The sequence below is a fragment of the Neoarius graeffei genome, chromosome 1 (assembly GCF_027579695.1).
Source record: "Neoarius graeffei isolate fNeoGra1 chromosome 1, fNeoGra1.pri, whole genome shotgun sequence".
Lineage (NCBI taxonomy): Eukaryota > Metazoa > Chordata > Actinopteri > Siluriformes > Ariidae > Neoarius > Neoarius graeffei.
Genome location: NC_083569.1, coordinates 85,081,633 through 85,094,067, shown reverse-complemented (window position 1 = coordinate 85,094,067; position 12,435 = coordinate 85,081,633). Strand labels below are relative to the sequence as shown.

The following is a 12,435-nucleotide window of genomic DNA, read 5'->3' as shown; positions in this document are numbered from 1 at the left end:
CTGTACGGTTCCCTACCACGCCTCTCGACCATAATCGCCAAACGCCGTCTGGCATTGTGCGGCCATGTGTTTCGTCACGATCAACCTGCCACACAAGTTCTCTTGTGGGAGCCTGAGGCGAAGTGCAAAGTCGGTCGACCACGTACCACCCTGAAAACGGTCCTCGAGCGAGAGACGGGGTTGAAGGAAGAACAACTCAGAGCAGCTATGCTCGACCGGCGGGTCTGGGATAGGATATCTTACCAAGTCACCGGCTCGCCGGATGACAGATGATGATGATTTTCTGTTCCGCTAGTTACTTTGGAAGGTAACTAGTCCGGCTGGCTGGTGAAAAAATATATGAATTTCTAGGCCTGCTTTATAACTTCATGCTTAGATTACTGTAACTCCCTCTATTTTGGTCTCCCTCAAACACTGGTGTCACGGCTTCAAATTGTCCAAAATGCAGCTGCTAGGTTGCTTACGAACACAAAAAAACATGAGCACATCACACCTGTCCTAGCCTCATTGCACTGGCTTCCTGTCCAGTCTAGGATTCAATTTAAGATCCTGTTAATGGTTTTTAAAGCTCTTCATGGCCTGGCCCCCAACTACTTAGCTGCTGCTATTCATCCCCCTGAGGCTCCCATGTCCCTGAGATCTTCCAGCAGAGGTCTCCTCCATGTCCCCCGAACTCGCCTTAAGTAAAAGGTGACAGAGCTTTTGCGGTCGCCGGTCCTCGGCTTTGGAACCTTCTGCCTCCTGACATCAGAAATGCCCCCTTTATTCCTGTTTTTAAATCCAAGCTCAAGACACCTTTTCACATCAGCATTCCCTACATTTTAACTTTTTCTTTTGTCATGTCAGTAATTAAGTGTTTGTCTTTTGTTGCTGATGTTTAAATCAGTTGTTTTTGTTTCTTTATATATTTTATATCTATTTATTTTTATACTCTGTACAGCACTTGTCAGTGTAAACTGTGTTTAAATGTGCTTTAGAAATACATTTTACTTACTTCATATTCATGATGAGTAAGTGCTCCCAGGTGATGTTTGTTTTGCCTGGCAACACTTGTTTTAAAATATGTTTCTGATACTTCAGTATGTGTATATTTACTGACTAAATTATATAGAATTGCTATAATTTACACAGAATATCCTCTGAGGAAATCTATCTGCTCAAACACACATTCACATTTCTGAGGAGGACTGTTGTGTGTATGCGCATGCGCGCCCCATTCGCGTTGGCTGGACGTATGCGGAAGTTCCCATGATCCTCTGCGCCAGATCTGTGTGAATGTGTTGTGTGCAGCGCGCTGTGTGCAAATAAGAAAATAAAGATGGCGGCTGATGGAATCCCGGGCACAGAGCCAAACCCGGACCTGAACTCATGGAGCGGCCCCGAGTTACAGGCCAAACTGACAGAGATCGGAGCGCCTGTTATGGGTGAGAAAAACGAGCTCATCTACAAACAAACAACCCCCGAGTGAGTGCGCCGGTTAGCTAGCTCAGCTAACGGCAAGCAGCGCTGTATGTTAGCGTTAGCATTAGCTTTAGAAAAACAAAACCGGCTAGAGCTTGGTGTGATTTCATAACTTGCCTTGTTGCAGAATGTTTTGTCTCTCTCTGTATTTTATTGCGTGCGCCTGTGTAAGGCCGTGTTTTATTCCTAATGGCGCTGAGCCTGGTGTAAATGAATGAGGCGGTCCGCCATGTTTGTGTTTGTGTGGAAAAGCGCTAACGGTGAGCTCCAGCACAGTTTACTCAGTCCCTCAAGGCTTAAACCTCCCTTTTTCACTCACTTTCGTTTCTAATATATTCATTTCCGCTGGAGTTTTCTTCTTTTTAAGCTTTGAGTGTGTAAATGCTGAAAGTGTGCTGTGCTCTGTTCTGTCTTTAGGCCCGAGAGAAGAGTTAATAGACAGACTGAAATCCTACATGATGCAGGTAACATTTCACAAAGCCCACTTCCCACCATTTGTACTGTGCAAAAGTCTTGGGCACTTTTTTTTTAGTACAAACTTTATATTACATTAGTGGCATTTAGCAGATGCTCTCATCCACATACACAGAGCAGCCTGGGGTTTGGGTCAAGTCAAGTTTATTTGTATAGCGCTTTTAACAATAAACACTGTCGCAAAGCAGCTTTACAGAATTTGGACGACTTAAAACATGAGCTAATTTTATCCCTAATCTATCCGCAATGAGCAGCCTGTGGCGCCGGTGGCAAGGAAAAACTCCCTCAGACGACATGAGGAAGAAACCTCGAGAGTAGGGCAGCGTACCGAAACGTAACATCAGGTACCGATACAGAGGTTTAGGTACAGGTCCGGACCTGTACCTGAACAATTTGACACATTCTTCTGAACTTCTTTAATAATGACAGAAACATTAATAAACTGTTGACAACTTGTCAGTATCTTTATTCAAAGAAAACCGAACATAACTAGGTTTCAATATTCAAGATTTGTGTTTGTCATATGCACAATAAGACACAGCGGTTTATTATTGGGTAATGAAATTCTTATTTTGCAACTGCCCAACCAAACTACGCTTACCAAAATAAAAAAAATATATATGAAATATAAAATATAAAGTGCATATGGAATGTAAAATATAAAGGTAGAGTGAAAAATGAAGATAACATTTTAAAAAAAAAGGGAGAGGCAAACAATGTGCAAACATAGAGGTAGATATACTGTGCAATGCCTTGTGCAAAATTGCTAATATAATCCGTGGTGCAAAGCCTGATGGAAATATAGAGGTAGATGGTGATTATAATCCGTGGTTCAAAAGCTTGATGGCCTGGAGGTAAAAACTGTCAGTCTCGTAGTCCTTGCTTTCACACTCCTGTAGCGTCTGCCAGATGGTAGGAGTGTGAATAGTCTGTTGTGGGTGTGTTTGGTCCCTGATGATGCTCTGTGCCCTTTTTGTGACCCGGGTGTTGGTCCTAACTCACTTCTCAGTGTCGCACTATAGTTAACTTGGGACAAAAAGTCATAAGTTGTCTCACAGCGAGAAGTGACTACACTAGAGTACTATAGGCCGCGGACTGCGCGTAGTCTTTAACTTGCACGGCAAAATTACACAAAGCAGCAAAGACTGCCAATGCCAGCAAAGGAAAAATGGCTGACCTGATTGGTCAAAAAGACTCATTCAGAACGCTGGATCAGCCAAGCTCTCGCAATGTCTCGTGAGACTGTGGCGAGAGGATCTCAAATCAAAGATGGCTCTGATTTCAAGTTTCAGCACGGCATTTTACGTCTTTTCCAGTGCTAAATTTTTGTCTTTGTGGTAGGATTTACACATCTTCAGTCACAAAATAAGCAGATACTTGGTGTAAATTTATATCGGTACAGTACCGGTACTTCATGATCTGGTATTTTGGACCTGTACCAAATCGATTTTCATGGTACAGTACCAGTACACAGTACCGGTACGCAGCCCTACTCGAGAGGAACCAGACTCAAAAGGGAACCCATCCTCATTTGGGCAACAACAGACAACATGACTATAACATTAACAGTCCGAACATAGTCAGCTTCGTTGATGCTATAAACCCCCCACTGACGGAAACCCGAGCGCAAAACCGTTCATGACAACTGCAATCCTAAAGTCAGCAAGTCAACCGCAGCCCCCAGCCACAAAAGCACCACTGCTGCCCCTTTTCCACCAAATCAGTTCCAGGGCTGGTTTGGGGCCAGTGCTTAGTTTGGAACCGGGTTTTCTGTTTCCACTGACAAAGAACTGGCTCTGGGGCCAGAAAAACCAGTTCCAGGGTAGCACCAGCTCTTTGCTGGGCCAGAGGAAAGAACCGCTTACGTCGCGGGGGGGCAGAGTTGTTAAGACCAACAATAGCAAGACCGCGATAGGTCACCATTTTTAAGCGACGAGAAGCAGCAGCTGTACAAACGCGAAGTCATCCATTATTATTGTTGTTGCTTTGATGTTCGCGCCAAGGTTTATGCAAACGCAGCGACGTAACTGACGTATACAGCGACATAATGACGTGGCTCCCCTTAGCACCCCGAGCTATGGAAAAGCAAACTGGTTCTCAGCTGGCTTGGAAGTTGAATGAGTTGTGAACCAGCACCAACACTGGCCCCGAACCAGCCCTGGAACTGATTTGATGGAAAAGGGGTATGAGCAATTCCAGCATTATGGAAGTGACACTTGAACTCAAAATGGCAACAAATGACCCAGTGCATGTTTTATTGTCTCCCAGTATTTAAACAGGTGTTGCATATTTTAAGGCTGTACCATACTGGAGAAGTGATAGAACAAGAACAATTCCCATAGTACATCTAGGGCATGCCAGAAAATACCAATAAAAGATGCGTTATGGATGTGACAGAAAAAGTATCACTTTTCTTGGGTGACTGTACATTTTTATCAAACTCTGAAATTGTAAACCTAATGTCGAAATGGAGATATCCATTTGATAGAGGGGTCCAAGGTGAATATTAAAAAATCTTTGTTTAAAATATTTTGTATTTCATGCAGAGTTTCGGAAGGAGAAGTCAGCGTTATGGATGTGACGGGTCTGAAATAGACATGGCATATGTTTAGAAAATGGGCGGCACGGTGGTGTAGTGGTTAGCGCTGTCGCCTCACAGCAAGAAGGTCCTGGGTTCGAGCCCCGGGGCCGGCGAGGGCCTTTCTGTGTGGAGTTTGCATGTTCTCCCCGTGTCCGCGTGGGTTTCCTCCGGGTGCTCCGGTTTCCCCCACAGTCCAAAGACATGCAGGTTAGGTTAACTGGTGACTCTAAATTGACCGTAGGTGTGAATGTGAGTGTGAATGGTTGTCTGTGTCTATGTGTCAGCCCTGTGATGACCTGGCGACTTGTCCAGGGTGTACCCCGCCTTTCGCCCGTAGTCAGCTGGGATAGGCTCCAGCTTGCCTGTGACCCTGTAGAAGGATAAAGCGGCTAGAGATAATGAGATGAGATGAGATGTTTAGAAAATCAGCAATTTAACCACCATAACCCTTTGAAAAACTCTTTAAATATCAGCTAAAACTATCAAAGTTCTTAAATAATATTTAGGATGGCTATTGTTTTGCTGTTTTGTGGATTTTAGCATACATTTCTGTGGCTTGTGGCAATAATATAGAATTGTACATGATCAAAGTTGATTTTAGCTTGGGTTTTACATTATAAGAAAGAAAGACTGACAGTGACATATTAGGTTGGTTACAAATTGGTTCAGCTTATTCACATCTGTAAAATGCAGGCCTAGGTGATATCTCTGGGAGCGGTTTTGATGTATTACATGTTGCTTTATTTTTGCATGGTGAGGTTGACATTTACATGGAATTGCCCGTATGCAAGAGTCCAGAGCGTCCTCCAGGCGTGACCCCCAACTGTCCACATGGGGCCATCCTCCACAGGAGCGATGTGATGAGACTGCAACCAGAGACAGGGCACCAGGATGGATCAGGCAGGTCTGAGGAGCAGAAGAGATCAGCATCTCAATCCCAGGACCGACATGTAACTCAGAGGGACAGATTTGGGGGGGAGAAGAGAGAGAAAACGCAGGTTGTTAGGTATGCCCAATGTCACCTGAATAAGTAGGAACAGTATACATATTGCACTGAGTACAAGCAGGGACTCCGGGATCTAACCATGACATCATAACTAAAAGGGGAGAGCCAGAAGGTAACACAGGCATGAGGGAGCCCCGGGACATAAAGCAGCAGCCACTACACCATCCACAAACTCGAGTGAGCAAGCGAGTCGGGGACTGACAGCATCCATACATCCCAGTTTACCAAAACACTGTCTGAGGACCCTCCAGATCTACACCTTTACCTTATAAACATCATTAACAAATGGCTTGACTAAACAGATGTTCAGCATCCTGCTGGTCCAGGGACTCGAACCAGCAACCTTTGGATCCCAAAGCTGCTTCTCTATCCATTCGGCTATGGCTTACGGATATAGAATTTTATGATATCTACATTATCGAGTCAGTTCAGAGACATGTGGTGAGGTTAACATGAGGCAGCCATGGGCTGAAGCGCCCTTGAGCAAGGCACCTAACTGCTCCCCGGGCGCTGTAGCATGGCCGCCCACTGCTCCGAGTGTGCACGCGCTCATTGCTCACTGTTAAATGCAGAGGATAAATTTCACTGTGCTTGAGTGTGCATGTGACAAACAAAGGTGGCTTCTCAAAAACATTAGATTTCTAAACCTTGGTGCATTAGTTTTCCAGCACGGAAATAAATGTTCGAGGAAAATGTTTGCATCGAAAGAACATACTCAAAGCTGCTGCTAATTTCATTATAAAACTGCACAAATTGTACCTGAGACTACTTTTTAATCCCCTGCTGGCTGAAAGGCCCGAAAGGGGATTATGTCGTGGCAATGTCCGTCTGTCCCGGGAAGGGTGCTCACCTTCTGAAATCTCCTCTCACAATTTGTGTAGGAATTTCACGAAATTTGGCAGGGTTCTTTGTTATATGTCAGTAATACGCGTATAATTTTGTTAAATTGGGTCACATTTGACCAGAGTTACAGCGCTTGATTGACAGTGTCATGAGGGTGTGTCTGTGCTGACCAGCACTGATGAGTGATTTTTCATCAAATCATGTTATACACAAGTTTTGTTCATTTTAATTTTGTATGAAAGCAGAGACCAAGTCTTGAACATTACGGATGTTTGTGTGTATTAATGTCACATTTGATCAATTAAAGAACTAAACCAGGCTGTTCCAGCCTTCGTACAGCCCGTGGGCCCGGTGGCTGACAGCCTGTTCACAGAGCATGTTTTTTGACGGCTCGCTCAGTTTCCCACAGAGGTTTAAACACTGACAGACTAATAGATTGTTTCTTCAGACGCATTTTCAGATAAAAATTAAGCCCATCACCCCACTGTAAGTGGTTTAACTGTTCAATTAAACATTTAGTTCTGATTACAAAACAGCACAATAAATGTGAAATCTGTCAATTTTTACATAAACAGAAGCTTAGATGGTCTATTTTCACAAAACTATTTGGTGTGAGCTCAAATAATCTGATGTGAACCTGCACCTCGTGAGGTTTTTTTTTTTTTTAGCTCGAGTCTCCTCACTACTGACATCGACTCTGCAATAGAAACATGGCGGATCCGGCGCACGTGGAATATCAACAAGTGACACAAACACTCAAAGAAGTTGATGTTTCCTCTCAAATATACAAAGAATTGTGTCAGTCATCACTTTCTAAAACCATATTATTTCCCAGACATGAATCTTGGAGCTTAAATTTGCATGGATATTATGGAATCACTGCTGACGTTTCTGCGCATCTCTGAGGCTGATTCATGTTTTACAATCCTGATCTACAGTAAATAAATGTCAGGAGTTGTGACCGCCAGCGGGCGATAAGAGAAGTTATTAGTAAACATCACATGTTAAACATGCTGCTTTACCAAGCTGGAAAAATATGAAAATCTCTCTGCATGAATGATTACAGCCAACAGAAATAAATTATATTTCTGACCACAACAGCAGCTTTCATGGAACATAATGAAATATTATGATCCCAAAATACCACATTTATAACTTTATACATTTAAAATGATGTGGGCCGAGGGACATTAAAGGGCGTATTATAGGGATTAAATGAATAATTTAAACACATTGTACACACATTACAGATATGCAGATATTGATGCTGCTTCTTTATTGACTTTATTGATCATAGAATCGTTTTAATACAAATTAACACTTCATTAGTAAGGTCACATGACCATATAAATACATGTACATATTCATTTGAAAGATAAAGGACTTACCCAGTGAATTTGTGAGCAGTAACTAGTGAATGGTGATGTCAAAGCAATAAGATTTCATTAACTTACTTATTCACCAATATTTTTTAGATTTCATCTTTAATGACTTTCACAAAGCTGCTATTCAGTAAAATTGTCAATTCTAAAAAGGGAATGTTTTCAGTTCTATAGCAGTTCAAACCTGATGTTAATAGCAACAATATTCAGAAAATTATGGCAGATTTACCTTCGAAAATCCACAAATCTGTCGACTCAGCCGTTTTGACAAGGAGAAAACGCTGGCCAAGTTATTTCTGGAGTTGGTGAGAAAAATGACAAGAAAAACATCTGCATGTGCAGCAGTGAACTGTACAAACCGTCAGGTCAAAGGTTGTGGACGGACATTTCACCTGCGAGTGTTGATAGTGTGATCATTTTTACACGTGTGTGCACAGCGCCGTTTGTGCGGATAAAAGTCGCATTTGTTTGTCATCATTTGCCAAGTTCTATTTCTCATTGCATTTGTTTCACACATTAAAGGTTACACCATTTACTAAACACTGTGCGGTCTTAAAAAGAAAAAGCATCAAAATTGAGTTGTTTGTGTCTAAAATGACGGTGAATGTGACCAATAAACACTGTTAAGACATGACTGTGAGAATGAAGTGAAAATGGCAAATAACACGAGAAAATAATCCTGTTTCAGCAACTGTCCTAAATAGAAAGGAAATATTGTACAGCCTTTGTGTTTGTATAATCATGATGATGATGATGATAATAATTAGAGTGGCGACTACAATTATTGACAGCTTCATGATCTTTTGGCCGTTGCAGAAGTACAAAAAACTTTCAATATGTAAATTGTGCATGAATAATGACTCAAACTTCCAATGAAAAAAAAAAAAATGGTTGATTTCCTGATTACTGAGCTTATCAGATCACGTGACACCGTTCCACAATTATCGACATCCAGATGATTATTTACATAAAAAAAAAATTGGTATGTGGTATTACACTGTGTGCACAATTATTAGGCAAGTGAGTACTCTGACCGTACCATTATTTCTATGCATGTTTTCCAACCGCAAGCTAGATACACTTGAATGCTAATTGGATTTAAGCATTCTCAGGTGGTATTTATTTGTGTAATGAGGGAGGGTGTGACCTAAAGTCATTAATACTCTATATTAATGTGTGCATAATTATTAGGCAGCTTCTTTATCTCAGGCAAAATGGGCCAAAAAAGAGATTTAACAGACACTGAAAAGACTAAAATTGTAAAATGCCTATCAGAGAGATGCAGCACTCTTGAAATAGCTAAGCTATAGAAATGTGAGCACAAAACAATCAAACGTTTTGTTGCAAATAGTCAACAGGGTCGTAAAAAATGTGTGGAGAAGAAAAGACACAAATTAACCGCAAAAGACTTGAGAAGGATTAAACATGAAGCTACCAGGAACCCATTATCCTCCAGTGCCATAATATTCTAGAACTGCAACCGACCTGGAGTGTCCAGAAGGACAAGGTGTTCGGTGCTCAGAGACATGGCCAAGGTAAGGAAGGCTGAAACACGACCACCACTAAACAAGACTCACAAGTTGAAATGTCAAGATTGGGCCAAGAAATATCTGAAGACAGATTTTCCAAAGGTTTTATGGACGGATGAAATGAGAGTGACTCTGGATAGACCAGATGGATGGGCCCATAGCTGGATAACTAATGGACACAGGGCACTTTGACTCCGACACCAGCAAGGTGGTGGAGGGGTAATGGCATGGGCTGCTATTATTAAGGATGAGCTAGTTTGACCATTTCAGGTTGAAGATGGACTTAACATCAACTTCCAAACCTACTGCCAGTTTCTAAAAGATACATTCTTCAGGTAGTGGTATGGGAAGAAGTCTGCATCATTCAAGAAGGCCATGATTGTTATGCAGAACAATGCACCATCACATGCACCCAAGTACTCCACTGCTTGGCGAGCCCACAAAGGCCTTAAAGATGACAAAGTAATGACATGGCCCCCTTCCTCACCTGACTTAAACCCTATTGAGTACTTGTGGCCCCTTCTTAAGCATGAGATTTACAGCGAGGGAAGACAATACACCACTCTGAATAGCATTTGGGAGGCCGTTGTTGCTCCTGCACAAAAAGTTGATCGTCAACAAATCAAAAAACTAACAGACTGGATGGAAGGCTCATGGCAGTTATTGAAAAGAAGGGTGGCTATATTGGTCACCGAATATTTTTGAAATGCTAGAAGTGTTTATTTGTTAATTCTGAGTTGTTTGTTACACTGAAAATTAAAATAAACAAGTGAGATGGGAAACTTTAAGCTTTTCATTTAGTTGCATAATAATTCTGCACACTAAATGTTGCCTAATAATTCTGCACACTTATATATTCCCCTGAGAAGGCCTAAACTCCCCTTTCCTTTGTTAATCATTCTGGTTTTAGGTTTATTAACAATTTCGATTGACAGAGCACTGTATTTGTTCAACGATAAAATTAATCATCATCAGGAATACAACTTGCCTAATAATTGTGCACACAGTGTACATGGACACATGGCCATCTCCATATACACATTATTCCTCACTGTTAATTTTGGTTTTTCACTCAATTTAAAAACCGGTGGTGTTTGAATTCTGTTTTTTGTGTAGTTGTATTGTGATTGTATTGCATACAAAAAAATTACTTCATTTACATAAACACTGACGTCCATATTTATATAAAAGATATGTTGTACTAAATATAAGTCTATGTAAAACTAAATTTAAATAAAAACTTTTGTTAACTTACTGTGTGCACAATTATTAGGCAAGTTGTATTCCTGATGATTAATTTTATCGTTGAACAAATACAGTGCTCTCAGTCAATCCAAATTGTTAATAAACCTAAAACCAGAATGATTAACAAAGGAAAGGGGAGTTTAGGCCTTCTCAGGGGAATATATAAGTGTGCAGAATTATTAGGCAACATTTAGTGTGCAGAATTATTATGCAACTAAATGAAAAGCTTAAAGTTTCCCATCTCACTTGTTTATTTTAATTTTCAGTGTAACAAACAACTCAGAATTAACAAATAAACACTTCTAGCATTTCAAAAATATTCAGTGACCAATATAGCCACCCTTCTTTTCAATAACTGCCATGAGCCTTCCATCCAGTCTGTTAGTTTTTTGATTTGTTGACGATCAACTTTTTGTGCAGGAGCAACCACGGCCTCCCAAATGCTATTCAGAGTGGTGTATTGTCTTCCCTCGCTGTAAATCTCATGCTTAAGAAGGGGCCACAAGTACTCAATAGGGTTTAAGTCAGGTGAGGAAGGGGGCCATGTCATTACTTTGTCATCTTTAAGGCCTTTGCGGGCTCGCCAAGCAGTGGAGTACTTGGGTGCATGTGATGGTGCATTGTTCTGCATAACAATCATGGCCTTCTTGAATGATGCAGACTTCTTCCCATACCACTGCCTGAAGAATGTATCTTTTAGAAACTGGCAGTAGGTTTGGAAGTTGATGTTAAGTCCACCTTCAACCTGAAATGGTCAAACTAGCTCATCCTTAATAATAGCAGCCCATACCATTACCCCTCCACCACCTTGCTGGTGTCTGAGTCAAAGTGCCCTGTGTCCATTAGTTATCCAGCTATGGGCCCATCCATCTGGTCTATCCAGAGTCACTCTCATTTCATCTGTCCATAAAACCTTTGGAAAATCTGTCTTCAGATATTTCTTGGCCCAATCTTCACATTTCAACTTGTGAGTCTTGTTTAGTGGTGGTCGTGTTTCAGCCTTCCTTACCTTGGCCATGTCTCTGAGCACCGAACACCTTGTCCTTCTGGACACTCCAGGTCGGTTGCAGTTCTAGAATATTGTGGCACTGGAGGATAATGGGTTCCTGGTAGCTTCATGTTTAATCCTTCTCAAGTCTTTTGCGGTTAATTTGTGTCTTTTCTTCTCCACACATTTTTTGCGACCCTGTTGACTATTTGCAACAAAACGTTTGATTGTTCTGTGCTCACATTTCTATAGCTTAGCTATTTCAAGAGTGCTGCATCCCTCTGATAGGCATTTTACAATTTTAGTCTTTTCAGTGTCTGTTAAATCTTTTTTGGCCCATTTTGCCTGAGATAAAGAAGCTGCCTAATAATTATGCACACATTAATATAGAGTATTAATGACTTTAGGTCACACCCTCCCTCATTACACAAATAAATACCACCTGAGAATGCTTAAATCCAATTAGCATTCAAGTGTATCTAGCTTGTGGTTGGAAAACATGCATAGAAATAATGGTAGGGTCAGAGTACTCACTTGCCTAATAATTGTGCACACAGTGTATAAGGAGTAGTACTGACTTACAGTTGGACCGGGGAGATGGAGGCTTGATCGCAGAGGATGGTTTCAAAGGAAATGAGTATTATCTTTATGTAGGAGGATAATAAGAGAAGTAAGGATAGGAATAATTTGATTAACTGACTGATTATACAGATTGCCTGGGTACCCAAGTATGACCACGGTGTCATCCCGCCCCCGCACAAGATATACCATAATGAGACGCCAGAGGGAAGGCCCTGCGTGCTAACCAGCCCACGGCCCACCACACCTCGACTCCAGACCATCACGCAACACGCCATATTTGTAAGAATGTAAATGGCTATATTGTGAGCTCTCTAATGTATTGCATTAAAAGAAGTGTGCGTGCA

General features: G+C 41.5%; 1 long non-coding RNA gene across 1 annotated transcript in view; it reads left to right on the top strand.

Annotated features, from left to right (window-relative positions):
* The first annotated feature begins 1,220 nt into the window (after positions 1 to 1,220).
* LOC132900795 (uncharacterized) overlaps positions 1,221 to 12,435 on the top strand; it is a 55,457-nt gene continuing 44,242 nt past the window's right edge. The window contains exons 1-2 of the long non-coding RNA XR_009656810.1: positions 1,221 to 1,424; positions 1,879 to 1,925. This is a non-coding gene — a long non-coding RNA (uncharacterized LOC132900795). The remainder of the gene's footprint in view (positions 1,425 to 1,878; positions 1,926 to 12,435) is intronic.